At 44.6% G+C, this 18,574-nt stretch overlaps 22 non-coding genes across 22 annotated transcripts; all 22 read right to left on the bottom strand.

Annotated features, from left to right (window-relative positions):
- Window positions 1–251: 251 nt before the first annotated feature.
- On the bottom strand, window positions 252–323 carry trnag-ucc (transfer RNA glycine (anticodon UCC)). The gene has a single exon. It is a non-coding gene; the product is annotated as a tRNA-Gly (tRNA).
- A 545-nt stretch (window positions 324–868) lies between these two features.
- On the bottom strand, window positions 869–940 carry trnag-ucc (transfer RNA glycine (anticodon UCC)). Its single transcript has one exon. It is a non-coding gene; the product is annotated as a tRNA-Gly (tRNA).
- Window positions 941–1,486: 546 nt separating this feature from the next.
- Window positions 1,487–1,558, bottom strand: trnag-ucc (transfer RNA glycine (anticodon UCC)). The gene has a single exon. It is a non-coding gene; the product is annotated as a tRNA-Gly (tRNA).
- Window positions 1,559–2,721: 1,163 nt separating this feature from the next.
- Window positions 2,722–2,793, bottom strand: trnag-ucc (transfer RNA glycine (anticodon UCC)). Its single transcript has one exon. It is a non-coding gene; the product is annotated as a tRNA-Gly (tRNA).
- Window positions 2,794–3,339: 546 nt separating this feature from the next.
- On the bottom strand, window positions 3,340–3,411 carry trnag-ucc (transfer RNA glycine (anticodon UCC)). Its single transcript has one exon. It is a non-coding gene; the product is annotated as a tRNA-Gly (tRNA).
- Window positions 3,412–4,573: 1,162 nt separating this feature from the next.
- Window positions 4,574–4,645, bottom strand: trnag-ucc (transfer RNA glycine (anticodon UCC)). The gene has a single exon. It is a non-coding gene; the product is annotated as a tRNA-Gly (tRNA).
- A 546-nt stretch (window positions 4,646–5,191) lies between these two features.
- trnag-ucc (transfer RNA glycine (anticodon UCC)) lies at window positions 5,192–5,263 on the bottom strand. Its single transcript has one exon. It is a non-coding gene; the product is annotated as a tRNA-Gly (tRNA).
- A 545-nt stretch (window positions 5,264–5,808) lies between these two features.
- trnag-ucc (transfer RNA glycine (anticodon UCC)) lies at window positions 5,809–5,880 on the bottom strand. The gene has a single exon. It is a non-coding gene; the product is annotated as a tRNA-Gly (tRNA).
- Window positions 5,881–6,426: 546 nt separating this feature from the next.
- On the bottom strand, window positions 6,427–6,498 carry trnag-ucc (transfer RNA glycine (anticodon UCC)). Its single transcript has one exon. It is a non-coding gene; the product is annotated as a tRNA-Gly (tRNA).
- A 1,163-nt stretch (window positions 6,499–7,661) lies between these two features.
- trnag-ucc (transfer RNA glycine (anticodon UCC)) lies at window positions 7,662–7,733 on the bottom strand. The gene has a single exon. It is a non-coding gene; the product is annotated as a tRNA-Gly (tRNA).
- A 546-nt stretch (window positions 7,734–8,279) lies between these two features.
- Window positions 8,280–8,351, bottom strand: trnag-ucc (transfer RNA glycine (anticodon UCC)). The gene has a single exon. It is a non-coding gene; the product is annotated as a tRNA-Gly (tRNA).
- Window positions 8,352–8,897: 546 nt separating this feature from the next.
- On the bottom strand, window positions 8,898–8,969 carry trnag-ucc (transfer RNA glycine (anticodon UCC)). Its single transcript has one exon. It is a non-coding gene; the product is annotated as a tRNA-Gly (tRNA).
- A 545-nt stretch (window positions 8,970–9,514) lies between these two features.
- trnag-ucc (transfer RNA glycine (anticodon UCC)) lies at window positions 9,515–9,586 on the bottom strand. Its single transcript has one exon. It is a non-coding gene; the product is annotated as a tRNA-Gly (tRNA).
- A 546-nt stretch (window positions 9,587–10,132) lies between these two features.
- Window positions 10,133–10,204, bottom strand: trnag-ucc (transfer RNA glycine (anticodon UCC)). The gene has a single exon. It is a non-coding gene; the product is annotated as a tRNA-Gly (tRNA).
- Window positions 10,205–11,364: 1,160 nt separating this feature from the next.
- On the bottom strand, window positions 11,365–11,436 carry trnag-ucc (transfer RNA glycine (anticodon UCC)). Its single transcript has one exon. It is a non-coding gene; the product is annotated as a tRNA-Gly (tRNA).
- Window positions 11,437–13,204: 1,768 nt separating this feature from the next.
- Window positions 13,205–13,276, bottom strand: trnag-ucc (transfer RNA glycine (anticodon UCC)). The gene has a single exon. It is a non-coding gene; the product is annotated as a tRNA-Gly (tRNA).
- Window positions 13,277–13,822: 546 nt separating this feature from the next.
- trnag-ucc (transfer RNA glycine (anticodon UCC)) lies at window positions 13,823–13,894 on the bottom strand. The gene has a single exon. It is a non-coding gene; the product is annotated as a tRNA-Gly (tRNA).
- Window positions 13,895–14,438: 544 nt separating this feature from the next.
- On the bottom strand, window positions 14,439–14,510 carry trnag-ucc (transfer RNA glycine (anticodon UCC)). The gene has a single exon. It is a non-coding gene; the product is annotated as a tRNA-Gly (tRNA).
- A 1,768-nt stretch (window positions 14,511–16,278) lies between these two features.
- On the bottom strand, window positions 16,279–16,350 carry trnag-ucc (transfer RNA glycine (anticodon UCC)). Its single transcript has one exon. It is a non-coding gene; the product is annotated as a tRNA-Gly (tRNA).
- Window positions 16,351–16,896: 546 nt separating this feature from the next.
- trnag-ucc (transfer RNA glycine (anticodon UCC)) lies at window positions 16,897–16,968 on the bottom strand. The gene has a single exon. It is a non-coding gene; the product is annotated as a tRNA-Gly (tRNA).
- A 546-nt stretch (window positions 16,969–17,514) lies between these two features.
- Window positions 17,515–17,586, bottom strand: trnag-ucc (transfer RNA glycine (anticodon UCC)). Its single transcript has one exon. It is a non-coding gene; the product is annotated as a tRNA-Gly (tRNA).
- Window positions 17,587–18,131: 545 nt separating this feature from the next.
- On the bottom strand, window positions 18,132–18,203 carry trnag-ucc (transfer RNA glycine (anticodon UCC)). The gene has a single exon. It is a non-coding gene; the product is annotated as a tRNA-Gly (tRNA).
- Window positions 18,204–18,574: the final 371 nt, after the last annotated feature.

The raw sequence follows: 18,574 nt of genomic DNA, 5'->3' as shown, positions 1-18,574 counted from the left end.
CTGGTAGGGTTTGCTGATAGACTTATTTTATTCCTGTGACATAAAAGCATGTAGTTTTCATATCCAGTTAATCCTGTTGAGGGTCAAAGGTGGGGGTGAGTGGGGCTATACTGCCTACCATTGGAAGTAAGGAAGGGTTCACCTTTGAGTTGTTGCCAGTGACACATGTGGCATTTAAAGCAGTATGAAGAAAACACTGCCAATCCTCTGCTCTTCAGAGAAGGGGCAAAGTTTCGATGAGCAAAGTCCTCTGCGATGGCTGGGAATTGAACCCAGGTCAACTGCTTGGAAGGCAGCTATGCTCACCACTATACCACCATCGCAAGACAACAAGAAGTAAGAAGATTGGCCACAAACCCGAACTCAACTTCGTACAGACGAATGCGCTAAAAACTCCTCCAGGTCTACATCATAGACTGACGATATAGAGATGACTTTAAAACCTATGTATGCAGTGGGCCTGATGTGGTTGCATTGTGAAATTCTACTGTAGATGCTGTTGGCTATGGTTTTCAGGACTTGGTCACAGCACCAGCGGTATGGCCCCAAACCAATTGGCTTCAAAAGGTAGTAAAAGAGCAACACATTGGTTGACTTGTCCAACTTTGCAAACAGTGTCTGGTAGGGTTTGCTGATAGACTTATTTTATTCCTGTGACATAAAAGCATGTAGTTTTCATATCCAGTTAATCCTGTTGAGGGTCAAAGGTGGGGATGAGTGGGGCTTTACTGCCTACCATTAAGATAAGGAAGGGTTCACCTTTGAGTTGTTGCAAGTGACACCTGTGGCATTTAAAGCAGTATGAAGATAACACTGCCAATCCTCTGCTCTTCAGAGAAGGGGCAATGTCTTAATGAACAAAACCCTTTGCGATGGCTGGGAATTGAAACCAGGTCAACTGCTTGGAAGGCAGCTATGCTCACCACTATACCACCATCGCAAGACAACAAGAAGTAAGAAGATTGGCCACAAACCCGAACTCAACTTCGTACAGACGAATGCGCTAAAAACTCGTCCAGGTCTACATCATAGACTGACGATATAGAGATGACTTTAAAACCTCTGTACGCAGTAGACCTGATGTGGTTGCATTGTGACATTCTACTGTAGATGCTGTTGGCTATGGTTTTCAGGACTTGGTCACAGCACCAGCGGTATGGCCCCAAACCAATTGGCTTCAAAAGGTAGTAAAAAAGCAACACATTGGTTGACTCTTACAACTTTGCAAACAGTGTCTGGTAGGGTTTGCTGATAGACTTAATTTGTTCCTGTGACATACAAGCATGTATTGTCCATATCCAGTTAATCCTGTTGAGGGTCAAAGGTGGGGGTGAGTGGGGCTATACTGCCTACCATTGGAAGTAAGGAAGGGTTCACCTTTGAGTTGTTGCCAGTGACACATGTGGCATTTAAAGCAGTATGAAGAAAACACTGCCAATCCTCTGCTCTTCAGAGAAGGGGCAAAGTCTCAATGAGCAAAACCCTTTGCGATGGCTGGGAATCGAACCCAGGTCAACTGCTTGGAAGGCAGCTATGCTCACCACTATACCACCATCGCAAGACAACAAAAGGTAAGAAGATTGGTCACAAACCCGAACTCAACTTCGTACAGACGAATGCGCTAAAAACTCCTCCAGGTCTACATCATAGACTGACGATATAGAGATGACTTTAAAACCTATGTATGCAGTGGGCCTGATGTGGTTGCATTGTGAAATTCTACTGTAGATGCTGTTGGCTATGGTTTTCAGGACTTGGTCACAGCACCAGCGGTATGGCCCCAAACCAATTGGCTTCAAAAGGTAGTAAAAGAGCAACACATTTGTTGACTTGTCCAACTTTGCAAACAGTGTCTGGTAGGGTTTGCTGATAGACTTATTTTATTCCTGTGACATAAAAGCATGTAGTTTTCATATCCAGTTAATCCTGTTGAGGGTCAAAGGTGGGGATGAGTGGGGCTTTACTGCCTACCATTAAGATAAGGAAGGGTTCACCTTTGAGTTGTTGCCAGTGACACTTGTGGCATTTAAAGCAGTATGAAAAAAACATTGCCAATCCTCTGCTCTTCAGAGAAGGGGCAAAGTCTCAATGAGCAAACCCCTTTGCGAAGGCTGGGAATCTAACCCAGGTCAACTGTTTGGAAGGCAGCTATGCTCACCACGATACCACCATCGCAAGACAACAAGAAGTAAGAAGATTGGCCACAAACCCGAACTCAACTTCGTACAGACGAATGCGCAAAAAACTCCTCCAGGTCTACATCATAGACTGACAATATAGAGATGACTTTAAAACCTCTGTACGCAGTAGACCTGATGTGGTTGCATTGTGACATTCTACTGTAGATGCTGTTGGCTATGGTTTTCAGGACTTGGTCACAGCACCAGCGGTATGGCCCCAAACCAATTGGCTTCAAAAGGTAGTAAAAAAGCAACACATTGGTTGACTCTTACAACTTTGCAAACAGTGTCTGGTAGGGTTTGCTGATAGACTTAATTTGTTCCTGTGACATACAAGCATGTATTGTCCATATCCAGTTAATCCTGTTGAGGGTCAAAGGTGGGGGTGAGTGGGTCTAAACTGCCTACCATTGGAAGTAAGGAAGGGTTCACCTTTGAGTTGTTGCCAGTGACACATGTGGCATTTAAAGCAGTATGAAGAAAACACTGCCAATCCTCTGCTCTTCAGAGAAGGGGCAAAGTCTCAATGAGCAAAACCCTTTGCGATGGCTGGGAATCGAAACCAGGTCAACTGCTTGGAAGGCAGCTATGCTCACCACTATACCACCATCGCAAGACAACAAGAGGTAAGAAGATTGGCCACAAACCCGAACTCAACTTCGTACAGACGAATGCGCTAAAAAATCCTCCAGGTCTACATCATAGACTGACGATATAGAAATGACTTTAAAACCTATGTACGCAGTTGGCCTGATGTGGTTGCATTGTGACATTCTACTGTAGATGCTGTTGGCCATGGTTTTCAGGACTTGGTCACAGCACCAGCGGTATGGCCCCAAACCAATTGGCTTCAAAAGGTAGTAAAAGAGCAACACATTTGTTGACTTGTCCAACTTTGCAAACAGTGTCTGGTAGGATTTGCTGATAGACTTATTTTATTCCTGTGACATAAAAGCATGTAGTTTTCATATCCAGTTAATCCTGTTGAGGGTCAAAGGTGGGGGTGAGTGGGGCTATACTGCCTACTATTGGAAGTAAGGAAGGGTTCACCTTTGAGTTGTTGCCAGTGACACATGTGGCATTTAAAGCAGTATGAAGAAAACACTGCCAATCCTCTGATCTTCAGAGAAGGGGCGATGTCTCGATGAGCAAAGTCCTCTGCGATGGCTGGGAATTGAAACCAGGTCAACTGCTTGGAAGGCAGCTATGCTCACCACTATACCACCATCGCAAGACAACAAGAAGTAAGAAGATTGGCCACAAACCCGAACTCAACTTCGTACAGACGAATGCGCTAAAAACTCCTCCAGGTCTACATCATAGACTGACGATATAGAGATGACTTTAAAACCTATGTATGCAGTGGGCCTGATGTGGTTGCATTGTGAAATTCTACTGTAGATGCTGTTGGCTATGGTTTTCAGGACTTGGTCACAGCACCAGCGGTATGGCCCCAAACCAATTGGCTTCAAAAGGTAGTAAAAGAGCAACACATTGGTTGACTCTTACAACTTTGCAAACAGTGTCTGGTAGGGTTTGCTGATAGACTTAATTTGTTCCTGTGACATACAAGCATGTAGTTTTCATATCCAGTTAATCCTGTTGAGGGTCAAAGGTGGGGGTGAGTGGGGCTATACTGCCTACCATTGGAAGTAAGGAAGGGTTTACCTTTGAGTTGTTGCCAGTGACACATGTGGCATTTAAAGCAGTATGAAGATAACATTGCCAATCCTCTGCTCTTCAGAGAAGGGGCAAAGTCTCGATGAGCAAAGTCCTGTGCGATGGCTGGGAATCGAAACCAGGTGAACTGCTTGGAAGGCAGCTATGCTCACCACTATACCAACATCGCAAGACAACAAGAAGTAAGAAGATTGGCCACAAACCCGAACTCAACTTCGTACAGACGAATGCACTAAAAAATCCTCCAGGTCTACATCATAGACTGACGATATAGAAATGACTTTAAAACCTATGTACGTTGTTGGCCTGATGTGGTTGCATTGTGACATTCTACTGTAGATGCTGTTGGCTATGGTTTTCAGGACTTGGTCACAGCACCTTGTATGGCCCCAAACCAATTGGCTTCAAAAGGTAGTAAAAGAGCAACACATTGGTTGACTTTTCCAACTTTGCAAACAGTGTCTGGTAGGGTTTGCGGATAGACTAATTTTATTCCTGTGACATAAAAGCATGTAGTTTTCATATCCAGTTAATCCTGTTGAGGGTCAAAGGTAGGGGTGAGTGGGGCTATACTGCCTACCATTGGAAGTAAGGAAGGGTTCACCTTTGAGTTGTTGCCAGTGACACATGTGGCATTTAAAGCAGTATGACGAAAACACTGCCAATCCTCTGCTCTTCAGAGAAGGGGCAAAATCTCGATGAGCAAAGTCCTCTGCGATGGCTGGGAATCGAACCCAGGTCAACTGCTTGGAAGGCAGCTATGCTCACCACTATACCACCATCGCAAGATAACAAGAGGTAAGAAGATTGGCCACAAACCCGAACTCAACTTCGTACAGACGAACGCGCTAAAAAATCCTCCAGGTCTACATCATAGACTGACGATATAGAAATGACTTTAAAACCTATGTACGCAGTTGGCCTGATGTGGTTGCATTGTGACATTCTACTGTAGGTGCTGTTGGCCATGGTTTTCAGGACTTGGTCACAGCACCAGCGGTATGGCCCCAAACCAATTGGCTTCAAAAGGTAGTAAAAGAGCAACACATTTGTTGACTTGTCCAACTTTGCAAACAGTGTCTGGTAGGGTTTGCTGATAGACTTATTTTATTCCTGTGACATAAAAGCATGTAGTTTTCATATCCAGTTAATCCTGTTGAGGGTCAAAGGTGGGGGTGAGTGGGGCTATACTGCCTACCATTGGAAGTAAGGAAGGGTTCACCTTTGAGTTGTTGCCAGTGACACATGTGGCATTTAAAGCAGTATGAAGAAAACACTGCCAATCCTCTGCTCTTCAGAGAAGGGGCAAAGTTTCGATGAGCAAAGTCCTCTGCGATGGCTGGGAATTGAACCCAGGTCAACTGCTTGGAAGGCAGCTATGCTCACCACTATACCACCATCGCAAGACAACAAGAAGTAAGAAGATTGGCCACAAACCCGAACTCAACTTCGTACAGACGAATGCGCTAAAAACTCCTCCAGGTCTACATCATAGACTGACGATATAGAGATGACTTTAAAACCTATGTATGCAGTGGGCCTGATGTGGTTGCATTGTGAAATTCTACTGTAGATGCTGTTGGCTATGGTTTTCAGGACTTGGTCACAGCACCAGCGGTATGGCCCCAAACCAATTGGCTTCAAAAGGTAGTAAAAGAGCAACACATTGGTTGACTTGTCCAACTTTGCAAACAGTGTCTGGTAGGGTTTGCTGATAGACTTATTTTATTCCTGTGACATAAAAGCATGTAGTTTTCATATCCAGTTAATCCTGTTGAGGGTCAAAGGTGGGGATGAGTGGGGCTTTACTGCCTACCATTAAGATAAGGAAGGGTTCACCTTTGAGTTGTTGCAAGTGACACCTGTGGCATTTAAAGCAGTATGAAGATAACACTGCCAATCCTCTGCTCTTCAGAGAAGGGGCAATGTCTTAATGAACAAAACCCTTTGCGATGGCTGGGAATTGAAACCAGGTCAACTGCTTGGAAGGCAGCTATGCTCACCACTATACCACCATCGCAAGACAACAAGAAGTAAGAAGATTGGCCACAAACCCGAACTCAACTTCGTACAGACGAATGCGCTAAAAACTCCTCCAGGTCTACATCATAGACTGACGATATAGAGATGACTTTAAAACCTCTGTACGCAGTAGACCTGATGTGGTTGCATTGTGACATTCTACTGTAGATGCTGTTGGCTATGGTTTTCAGGACTTGGTCACAGCACCAGCGGTATGGCCCCAAACCAATTGGCTTCAAAAGGTAGTAAAAAAGCAACACATTGGTTGACTCTTACAACTTTGCAAACAGTGTCTGGTAGGGTTTGCTGATAGACTTAATTTGTTCCTGTGACATACAAGCATGTATTGTCCATATCCAGTTAATCCTGTTGAGGGTCAAAGGTGGGGGTGAGTGGGGCTATACTGCCTACCATTGGAAGTAAGGAAGGGTTCACCTTTGAGTTGTTGCCAGTGACACATGTGGCATTTAAAGCAGTATGAAGAAAACACTGCCAATCCTCTGCTCTTCAGAGAAGGGGCAAAGTCTCAATGAGCAAAACCCTTTGCGATGGCTGGGAATCGAACCCAGGTCAACTGCTTGGAAGGCAGCTATGCTCACCACTATACCACCATCGCAAGACAACAAAAGGTAAGAAGATTGGTCACAAACCCGAACTCAACTTCGTACAGACGAATGCGCTAAAAACTCCTCCAGGTCTACATCATAGACTGACGATATAGAGATGACTTTAAAACCTATGTATGCAGTGGGCCTGATGTGGTTGCATTGTGAAATTCTACTGTAGATGCTGTTGGCTATGGTTTTCAGGACTTGGTCACAGCACCAGCGGTATGGCCCCAAACCAATTGGCTTCAAAAGGTAGTAAAAGAGCAACACATTTGTTGACTTGTCCAACTTTGCAAACAGTGTCTGGTAGGGTTTGCTGATAGACTTATTTTATTCCTGTGACATAAAAGCATGTAGTTTTCATATCCAGTTAATCCTGTTGAGGGTCAAAGGTGGGGATGAGTGGGGCTTTACTGCCTACCATTAAGATAAGGAAGGGTTCACCTTTGAGTTGTTGCCAGTGACACTTGTGGCATTTAAAGCAGTATGAAAAAAACATTGCCAATCCTCTGCTCTTCAGAGAAGGGGCAAAGTCTCAATGAGCAAACCCCTTTGCGAAGGCTGGGAATCTAACCCAGGTCAACTGTTTGGAAGGCAGCTATGCTCACCACGATACCACCATCGCAAGACAACAAGAAGTAAGAAGATTGGCCACAAACCCGAACTCAACTTCGTACAGACGAATGCGCAAAAAACTCCTCCAGGTCTACATCATAGACTGACAATATAGAGATGACTTTAAAACCTCTGTACGCAGTAGACCTGATGTGGTTGCATTGTGACATTCTACTGTAGATGCTGTTGGCTATGGTTTTCAGGACTTGGTCACAGCACCAGCGGTATGGCCCCAAACCAATTGGCTTCAAAAGGTAGTAAAAAAGCAACACATTGGTTGACTCTTACAACTTTGCAAACAGTGTCTGGTAGGGTTTGCTGATAGACTTAATTTGTTCCTGTGACATACAAGCATGTATTGTCCATATCCAGTTAATCCTGTTGAGGGTCAAAGGTGGGGGTGAGTGGGTCTAAACTGCCTACCATTGGAAGTAAGGAAGGGTTCACCTTTGAGTTGTTGCCAGTGACACATGTGGCATTTAAAGCAGTATGAAGAAAACACTGCCAATCCTCTGCTCTTCAGAGAAGGGGCAAAGTCTCAATGAGCAAAACCCTTTGCGATGGCTGGGAATCGAAACCAGGTCAACTGCTTGGAAGGCAGCTATGCTCACCACTATACCACCATCGCAAGACAACAAGAGGTAAGAAGATTGGCCACAAACCCGAACTCAACTTCGTACAGACGAATGCGCTAAAAAATCCTCCAGGTCTACATCATAGACTGACGATATAGAAATGACTTTAAAACCTATGTACGCAGTTGGCCTGATGTGGTTGCATTGTGACATTCTACTGTAGATGCTGTTGGCCATGGTTTTCAGGACTTGGTCACAGCACCAGCGGTATGGCCCCAAACCAATTGGCTTCAAAAGGTAGTAAAAGAGCAACACATTTGTTGACTTGTCCAACTTTGCAAACAGTGTCTGGTAGGATTTGCTGATAGACTTATTTTATTCCTGTGACATAAAAGCATGTAGTTTTCATATCCAGTTAATCCTGTTGAGGGTCAAAGGTGGGGGTGAGTGGGGCTATACTGCCTACTATTGGAAGTAAGGAAGGGTTCACCTTTGAGTTGTTGCCAGTGACACATGTGGCATTTAAAGCAGTATGAAGAAAACACTGCCAATCCTCTGATCTTCAGAGAAGGGGCGATGTCTCGATGAGCAAAGTCCTCTGCGATGGCTGGGAATTGAAACCAGGTCAACTGCTTGGAAGGCAGCTATGCTCACCACTATACCACCATCGCAAGACAACAAGAAGTAAGAAGATTGGCCACAAACCCGAACTCAACTTCGTACAGACGAATGCGCTAAAAACTCCTCCAGGTCTACATCATAGACTGACGATATAGAGATGACTTTAAAACCTATGTATGCAGTGGGCCTGATGTGGTTGCATTGTGAAATTCTACTGTAGATGCTGTTGGCTATGGTTTTCAGGACTTGGTCACAGCACCAGCGGTATGGCCCCAAACCAATTGGCTTCAAAAGGTAGTAAAAGAGCAACACATTGGTTGACTCTTACAACTTTGCAAACAGTGTCTGGTAGGGTTTGCTGATAGACTTAATTTGTTCCTGTGACATACAAGCATGTAGTTTTCATATCCAGTTAATCCTGTTGAGGGTCAAAGGTGGGGGTGAGTGGGGCTATACTGCCTACCATTGGAAGTAAGGAAGGGTTTACCTTTGAGTTGTTGCCAGTGACACATGTGGCATTTAAAGCAGTATGAAGATAACACTGCCAATCCTCTGCTCTTCAGAGAAGGGGCAAAGTCTCAATGAGCAAAGTCCTCTGCGATGGCTGGGAATCGAACCCAGGTGAACTGCTTGGAAGGCAGCTATGCTCACCACTATACCACCATCGCAAGACAACAAGAGGTAAGAAGATTGGCCACAAACCCGAACTCAACTTCGTACAGACGAACGCGCTAAAAAATCCTCCAGGTCTACATCATAGACTGACGATATAGAAATGACTTTAAAACCTATGTACGCAGTTGGCCTGATGTGGTTGCATTGTGACATTCTACTGTAGATGCTGTTGGCCATGGTTTTCAGGACTTGGTCACAGCACCAGCGGTATGGCCCCAAACCAATTGGCTTCAAAAGGTAGTAAAAGAGCAACACATTTGTTGACTTGTCCAACTTTGCAAACAGTGTCTGGTAGGGTTTGCTGATAGACTTATTTTATTCCAGTGACATAAAAGCATGTAGTTTTCATATCCAGTTAATCCTGTTGAGGGTCAAAGGTGGGGATGAGTGGGGCTTTACTGCCTAGCATTAAGGTAAGGAAGGGTTCACCTTTGAGTTGTTGCAAGTGACACCTGTGGCATTTAAAGCAGTATGAAGATAACATTGCCAATTCTCTGATCGACAGAGAAGGGGGAAAAGCTCAATGAGCATAGCCCTCTGCGATGGCTGGGAATCGAAACCAGGTCAACTGCTTGGAAGGCAGCTATGCTCACCACTATACCACCATCGCAAGACAACAAGAAGTAAGAAGATTGGCCACAAACCCGAACTCAACTTCGTACAGACGAATGCACTAAAAACTCCTCCAGGTCTACATCATAGACTGACGATATAGAGATGACTTTAAAACCTATGTATGCAGTGGGCCTGATGTGGTTGCATTGTGAAATTCTACTGTAGATGCTGTTGGCTATGGTTTTCAGGACTTGGTCACAGCACCAGCGGTATGGCCCCAAACCAATTGGCTTCAAAAGGTAGTAAAAGAGCAACACATTGGTTGACTCTTACAACTTTGCAAACAGTGTCTGGTAGGGTTTGCTGATAGACTTAATTTGTTCCTGTGACATACAAGCATGTAGTTTTCATATCCAGTTAATCCTGTTGAGGGTCAAAGGTGGGGGTGAGTGGGGCTATATTGCCTACCATTGGAAGTAAGGAAGGGTTCACCTTTGAGTTGTTGCCAGTGACACATGTGGCATTTAAAGCAGTATGAAGATAACATTGCCAATCCTCTGCTCTTCAGAGAAGGGGCAAAGTCTCGATGAGCAAAGTCCTGTGCGATGGCTGGGAATCGAAACCAGGTCAACTGCTTGGAAGGCAGCTATGCTCACCACTATACCACCATCGCAAGACAACAAGTAGTAAGAAGATTGGCCACAAACCCGAACTCAACTTCGTACAGACGAATGCACTAAAAAATCCTCCAGGTCTACATCATAGACTGACGATATAGAAATGACTTTAAAACCTATGTACGCAGTTGGCCTGATGTGGTTGCATTGTGACATTCTACTGTAGATGCTGTTGGCTATGGTTTTCAGGACTTGGTCACAGCACCTTGTATGGCCCCAAACCAATTGGCTTCAAAAGGTAGTAAAAGAGCAACACATTGGTTGACTTTTCCAACTTTGCAAACAGTGTCTGGTAGGGTTTCCTGATAGACTTATTTTATTCCTGTGACATAAAAGCATGTAGTTTTCATATCCAGTTAATCCTGTTGAGGGTCAAAGGTAGGGGTGAGTGGGGCTATACTGCCTACCATTGGAAGTAAGGAAGGGTTCACCTTTGACTTGTTGCCAGTGACACGTGGCATTTAAAGCAGTATGAAGAAAACATTGCCAATCCTCTGCTCTTCAAAGAAGGGGCATTGTCTTGATGAGCAAAGTCCTCTGCGATGGCTGGTAATCGAACCCAGGTCAACTGTTTGGAAGGCAGCTATGCTTACCACTATACCACCATCGCAAGAAAACAAGAAGTAAGAAGATTGGCCACAAACCCGTACCCAACTTCGTAAGGACGACTGCGCAAAAAACTCCTCCAGGTCCACATCATAGACTGACAATAAAGAGATGACTTTAAAACCTCTGTACGCAGTAGACCTGATGTGGTTGCATTGTGACATTCTACTGTAGATGCTGTTGGCTATGGTTTTCAGGACTTGGTCACAGCACCAGCGGTATGGCCCCAAACCAATTGGCTTCAAAAGGTAGTAAAAGAGCAACACATTGGTTGACTCTTACAACTCTGCAAACAGTGTCTGGTAGGGTTTGCTGATAGACTTAATTTGTTCCTGTGACATACAAGCATGTAGTTTTCATATCCAGTTAATCCTGTTGAGGGTCAAAGGTGGGGGTGAGTGGGGCTATACTGCCTACCATTGGAAGTAAGGAAGGGTTCACCTTTGAGTTGTTGCCAGTGACACATGTGGCATTTAAAGCAGTATGAAGATAACATTGCCAATCCTCTGCTCTTCAGAGAAGGGGCAAAGTCTCAATGAGCAAAGTCCTGTGCGATGGCTGGGAATCGAAACCAGGTCAACTGCTTGGAAGGCAGCTATGCTCACCACTATACCACCATCGCAAGACAACAAGAAGTAAGAAGATTGGCCACAAACCCGAACTCAACTTCGTACAGACGAATGCACTAAAAAATCCTCCAGGTCTACATCATAGACTGACGATATAGAAATGACTTTAAAACCTATGTACGCAGTTGGCCTGATGTGGTTGCATTGTGACATTCTACTGTAGATGCTGTTGGCTATGGTTTTCAGGACTTGGTCACAGCACCAGCGGTATGGCCCCAAACCAATTGGCTTCAAAAGGTAGTAAAAGAGCAACACATTGGTTGACTCTTACAACTTTGCAAACAGTGTCTGGTAGGGTTTGCTGATAGACTTAATTTGTTCCTGTGACATACAAGCATGTAGTTTTCATATCCAGTTAATCCTGTTGAGGGTCAAAGGTGGGGGTGAGTGGGGCTATACTGCCTACCATTGGAAGTAAGGAAGGGTTTACCTTTGAGTTGTTGCCAGTGACACATGTGGCATTTAAAGCAGTATGAAAGAAACATTGCCAATCCTCTGCTCTTCAGAGAAGGGGCAATGTCTTGATGAGCAAAGTCCTCCTCGAACCCAGGTCAACTGCTTGGAAGGCAGCTATGCTCACCACTATACCACCATCGCAAGACAACAAGAGGTAAGAAGATTGGCCACAAACCCGAACCCAACTACGTAAGGACGAATGCGCAAAAAACTCCTCCAGGTCTACATCATAGACTGACAATATAGAGATGACTTTAAAACCTCTGTACGCAGTAGACCTGATGTGGTTGCATTGTGACATTCTATTGTAGATGCTGTTGGCTATGGTTTTCAGGACTTGGTCACAGCACCAGCGGTATGGCCCCAAACCAATTGGCTTCAAAAGGTAGTAAAAAAGCAACACATTGGTTGACTCTTACAACTTTGCAAACAGTGTCTGGTAGGGTTTGCTGATAGACTTAATTTGTTCCTGTGACATACAAGCATGTATTGTCCATATCCAGTTAATCCTGTTGAGGGTCAAAGGTGGGGGTGAGTGGGGCTATACTGCCTACCATTGGAAGTAAGGAAGGGTTCACCTTTGAGTTGTTGCCAGTGACACATGTGGCATTTAAAGCAGTATGAAGAAAACACTGCCAATCCTCTGCTCTTCAGAGAAGGGGCAAAGTCTCAATGAGCAAACCCCTTTGCGAAGGCTGGGAATCGAACCCAGGTCAACTGTTTGGAAGGCAGCTATGCTCACCACTATACCACCATCGCAAGACAACAAGAAGTAAGAAGATTGGCCACAAACCCGAACTCAACTTCGTATGGACGAATGCGCAAAAAACTCCTCCAGGTCCACATCATAGACTGACAATATAGAGATGACTTTAAAACCTCTGTACGCAGTACACCTGATGTGGTTGCATTGTGACATTCTACTGTAGATGCTGTTGGCTATGGTTTTCAGGACTTGGTCACAGCACCAGCGGTATGGCCCCAAACCAATTGGCTTCAAAAGGTAGTAAAAAAGCAACACATTGGTTGACTCTTACAACTTTGCAAACAGTGTCTGGTAGGGTTTGCTGATAGACTTAATTTGTTCCTGTGACATACAAGCATGTATTGTCCATATCCAGTTAATCCTGTTGAGGGTCAAAGGTGGGGGTGAGTGGGTCTAAACTGCCTACTATTGGAAGTAAGGAAGGGTTCACCTTTGAGTTGTTGCCAGTGACACATGTGGCATTTAAAGCAGTATGAAGAAAACACTGCCAATCCTCTGCTCTTCAGAGAAGGGGCGATGTCTCGATGAGCAAAGTCCTCTGCGATGGCTGGGAATTGAAACCAGGTCAACTGCTTGGAAGGCAGCTATGCTCACCACTATACCACCATCGCAAGACAACAAGAAGTAAGAAGATTGGCCACAAACCCGAACTCAACTTCGTACAGACGAATGCGCTAAAAACTCCTCCAGGTCTACATCATAGACTGACGATATAGAGATGACTTTAAAACCTATGTATGCAGTGGGCCTGATGTGGTTGCATTGTGAAATTCTACTGTAGATGCTGTTGGCTATGGTTTTCAGGACTTGGTCACAGCACCAGCGGTATGGCCCCAAACCAATTGGCTTCAAAAGGTAGTAAAAGAGCAACACATTGGTTGACTCTTACAACTTTGCAAACAGTGTCTGGTAGGGTTTGCTGATAGACTTAATTTGTTCTTGTGACATACAAGCATGTAGTTTTCATATCCAGTTAATCCTGTTGAGGGTCAAAGGTGGGGATGAGTGGGGCTATACTGCCTACCATTGGAAGTAAGGAAGGGTTCACCTTTGAGTTGTTGCCAGTGACACATGTGGCATTTAAAGCAGTATGAAGATAACATTGCCAATCCTCTGCTCTTCAGAGAAGGGGCAAAGTCTCGATGAGCAAAGTCCTGTGCGATGGCTGGGAATCGAAACCAGGTCAACTGCTTGGAAGGCAGCTATGCTCACCACTACACCACCATCGCAAGACAACAAGTAGTAAGAAGATTGGCCACAAACCCGAACTCAACTTCGTACAGACGAATGCACTAAAAAATCCTCCAGGTCTACATCATAGACTGACGATATAGAAATGACTTTAAAACCTATGTACGCAGTTGGCCTGATGTGGTTGCATTGTGACATTCTACTGTAGATGCTGTTGGCTATGGTTTTCAGGACTTGGTCACAGCACCTTGTATGGCCCCAAACCAATTGGCTTCAAAAGGTAGTAAAAGAGCAACACATTGGTTGACTTTTCCAACTTTGCAAACAGTGTCTGGTAGGGTTTGCTGATATACTTATTTTATTCCTGTGACATAAAAGCATGTAGTTTTCAAATCCAGTTAATCCTGTTGAGGGTCAAAGGTAGGGGTGAGTGGGGCTATACTGCCTACCATTGGAAGTAAGGAAGGGTTCACCTTTGAGTTGTTGCCAGTGACACATGTGGCATTTAAAGCAGTATGAAGAAAACATTGCCAATCCTCTGCTCTTCAGAGAAGGGGCATTGTCTTAATGAGCAAAGTCCTCTGCGATGGCTGGTAATCGAACCCAGGTCAACTGCTTGGAAGGCAGCTATGCTTACCACTATACCACCATCGCAAGACAACAAGAGGTAAGAAGATTGGCCACAAACCCGAACTCAACTTCGTACAGACGAATGCACTAAAAAATCCTCCAGGTCTACATCATAGACTGACGATATAGAAATGACTTTAAAACCTATGTACGCAGTTGGCCTGATGTGGTTGCATTGTGACATTCTACTGTAGATGCTGTTGGCTATGGTTTTCAGGACTTGGTCACAGCACCAGCGGTATGGCCCCAAACCAATTGGCTTCAAAAGGTAGTAAAAGAGCAACACATTGGTTGACTTTTCCAACTTTGCAAACAGTGTCTGGTAGGGTTTGCTGATAGACTTATTTTATTCCTGTGACATAAAAGCATGTAGTTTTCATATCCAGTTAATCCTGTTGAGGGTCAAAGGTAGGGGTGAGTGGGGCTACACTGCCTACAATTGGAAGTAAGGAAGGGTTTACCTTTGAGTTGTTGCCAGTGACACATGTGGCATTTAAAGCAGTATGAAGAAAACATTGCCAATCCTCTGCTCTTCAGAGAAGGGGCAATGTCTTGATGAGCAAAGTCCTCCTCAAACCCAGGTCAACTGCTTGGAAGGCAGCTATGCTCACCACTATACCACCATCGCAAGACAACAAGAGGTAAGAAGATTGGCCACAAACCCGAACCCAACTTCGTAAGGACGAATGCGCAAAAAACTCCTCCAGGTCTACATCATAGACTGACAATATAGAGATGACTTTAAAACCTCTGTACGCAGTAGACCTGATGTGGTTGCATTGTGACATTCTACTGTAGATGCTGTTGGCTATGGTTTTCAGGACTTGGTCACAGCACCAGCGGTATGGCCCCAAACCAATTGGCTTCAAAAGGTAGTAAAAAAGCAACACATTGGTTGACTCTTACAACTTTGCAAACAGTGTCTGGTAGGGTTTGCTGATAGACTTAATTTGTTCCTGTGACATACAAGCATGTATTGTCCATATCCAGTTAATCCTGTTGAGGGTCAAAGGTGGGGGTGAGTGGGGCTATACTGCCTACCATTGGAAGTAAGGAAGGGTTCACCTTTGAGTTGTTGCCAGTGACACATGTGGCATTTAAAGCAGTATGAAGAAAACACTGCCAATCCTCTGCTCTTCAGAGAAGGGGCAAAGTCTCAATGAGCAAACCCCTTTGCGAAGGCTGGGAATCGAACCCAGGTCAACTGTTTGGAAGGCAGCTATGCTCACCACTATACCACCATTGCAAGACAACAAGAGGTAAGAAGATTGGCCACAAACCCAAACTCAACTTCGTACAGACGAATGCGCTAAAAAATCCTCCAGGTCTACATCATAGACTGACGATATAGAAATGACTTTAAAACCTATGTACGCAGTTGGCCTGATGTGGTTGCATTGTGACATTCTACTGTAGATGCTGTTGGCCATGGTTTTCAGGACTTGGTCACAGCACCAGCGGTATGGCCCCAAACCAATTGGTTCCAAAAGTAGTAAAAGAGCAACACATTTGTTGACTTGTCCAACTTTGCAAACAGTGTCTGGTAGGGTTTGCTGATAGACTTATTTTATTCCTGTGACATAAAAGCATGTAGTTTTCATATCCAGTTAATCCTGTTGAGGGTCAAAGGTGGGGGATGAGTGGGGCTATACTGCCTACTATTGGAAGTAAGGAAGGGTTCACCTTTGAGTTGTTGCCAGTGACACATGTGGCATTTAAAGCAGTATGAAGAAAACACTGCCAATCCTCTGCTCTTCAGAGAAGGGGCGATGTCTCGATGAGCAAAGTCCTCTGCGATGGCTGGGAATTGAAACCAGGTCAACTGCTTGGAAGGCAGCTATGCTCACCACTATACCACCATCGCAAGACAACAAGAAGTAAGAAGATTGGCGACAAACCCGAACTCAACTTCGTACAGACGAATGCGCTAAAAACTCCTCCAGGTCTACATCATAGACTGACGATATAGAGATGACTTTAAAACCTATGTATGCAGTGGGCCTGATGTGGTTGCATTGTGAAATTCTACTGTAGATGCTGTTGGCTATGGTTTTCAGGACTTGGTCACAGCACCAGCGGTATGGCCCCAAACCAATTGGCTTCAAAAGGTAGTAAAAGAGCAACACATTGGTTGACTCTTACAACTTTGCAAACAGTGTCTGGTAGGGTTTGCTGATAGACTTAATTTGTTCCTGTGACATACAAGCATGTAGTTTTCATATCCAGTTAATCCTGTTGAGGGTCAAAGGTGGGGGTGAGTGGGGCTATACTAACTATCATTGGAAGTAAGGAAGGGTTTACCTTTGAGTTGTTGCCAGTGACACATGTGGCATTTAAAGCAGTATGAAGATAACATTGCCAATCCTCTGCTCTTCAGAGAAGGGGCAAAGTCTCGATGAGCAAAGTCCTCTGCGATGGCTGGGAATCGAACCCAGGTCAACTGCTTGGAAGGCAGCTATGCTCACCACTATACCACCATCGCAAGACAACAAGAGGTCAGAAGATTGGCCACAAACCCGAACTCAACTTCGTACAGACGAATGCGCTAAAAAATCCTCCAGGTCTACATCATAGACTGACGATATAGAAATGACTTTAAAACCTATGTACGCAGTTGGCCTGATGTGGTTGCATTGTGACATTCTACTGTAGATGCTGTTGGCCATGGTTTTCAGGACTTGGTCACAGCACCAGCGGTATGGCCCCAAACCAATTGGCTTCAAAAGGTAGTAAAAGAGCAACACATTTGTTGACTTGTCCAACTTTGCAAACAGTGTCTGGTAGGGTTTGCTGTTAGACTTAATTTGTTCCTGTGACATACAAGCATGTAGTTTTCATATCCAGTTAATCCTGTTGAGGGTCAAAGGTGGGGGTGAGTGGGGCTATACTGCCTACCATTGGAAGTAAGGAAGGGTTCACCTTTGAGTTGTTGCCAGTGACACATGTGGCATTTAAAGCAGTATGAAGATAACATTGCCAATCCTCTGATCGACAGAGAAGGGGGAAAAGCTCAATGAGCATAGCCCTCTGCGATGGCTGGGAATCGAACCCAGGTCAACTGCTTGGAAGGCAGCTATGCTCACCACTATACCACCATCGCAAGACAACAAGAGGTAAGAAGATTGGCCACAAACCCGAACTCAACTTCGTACAGACGAATGCACTAAAAACTCCTCCAGGTCTACATCATAGACTGACGATATAGAGATGACTTTAAAACCTATGTATGCAGTGGGCCTGATGTGGTTGCATTGTGAAATTCTACTGTAGATGCTGTTGGCTATGGTTTTCAGGACTTGGTCACAGCACCAGCGGTATGGCCCCAAACCAATTGGCTTCAAAAGGTAGTAAAAGAGCAACACATTGGTTGACTTTTCCAACTTTGCAAACAGTGTCTGGTAGGGTTTGCTGATAGACTTAATTTGTTCCTGTGACATACAAGCATGTAGTTTTCATATCCAGTTAATCCTGTTGAGGGTCAAAGGTGGGGATGAGTGGGGCTTTACTGCCTACCATTAAGGTAAGGAAGGGTTCACCTTTGAATTGTTGCAAGTGACACCTGTGGCATTTAAAGCAGTATGAAGATAACATTGCCAATCCTCTGATCGACAGAGAAGGGGGAAAAGCTCAATGAGCATAGCCCTCTGCGATGGCTGGGAATCGAACCCAGGTCAACTGCTTGGAAGGCAGCTATGCTCACCACTATACCACCATCGCAAGACAACAAGAAGTAAGAAGATTGGCCACAAACCCGAACTCAACTTCGTACAGACGAATGCACTAACAACTCCTCCAGGTCTACATCATAGACTGACGATATAGAAATGACTTTAAAACCTATGTACGCAGTTGGCCTGATGTGGTTGCATTGTGACATTCTACTGTAGATGCTGTTGGCTATGGTTTTCAGGACTTGGTCACAGCACCAGCGGTATGGCCCCAAACCAATTGGCTTCAAAAGGTAGTAAAAGAGCAACACATTGGTTGACTTTTCCAACTTTGCAAACAGTGTCTGGTAGGGTTTGCTGATAGACTTATTTTATTCCTGTGACATAAAAGCACGTAGTTTTCATATCCAGTTAATCCTG

The sequence above is a fragment of the Odontesthes bonariensis genome, chromosome 20 (assembly GCF_027942865.1).
Source record: "Odontesthes bonariensis isolate fOdoBon6 chromosome 20, fOdoBon6.hap1, whole genome shotgun sequence".
In the NCBI taxonomy this organism is placed as follows: Eukaryota; Metazoa; Chordata; class Actinopteri; order Atheriniformes; family Atherinopsidae; genus Odontesthes; species Odontesthes bonariensis.
The sequence above is the reverse complement of the archived record's forward strand: the minus strand, read 5'-3'. Positions and strand labels throughout refer to the sequence as shown.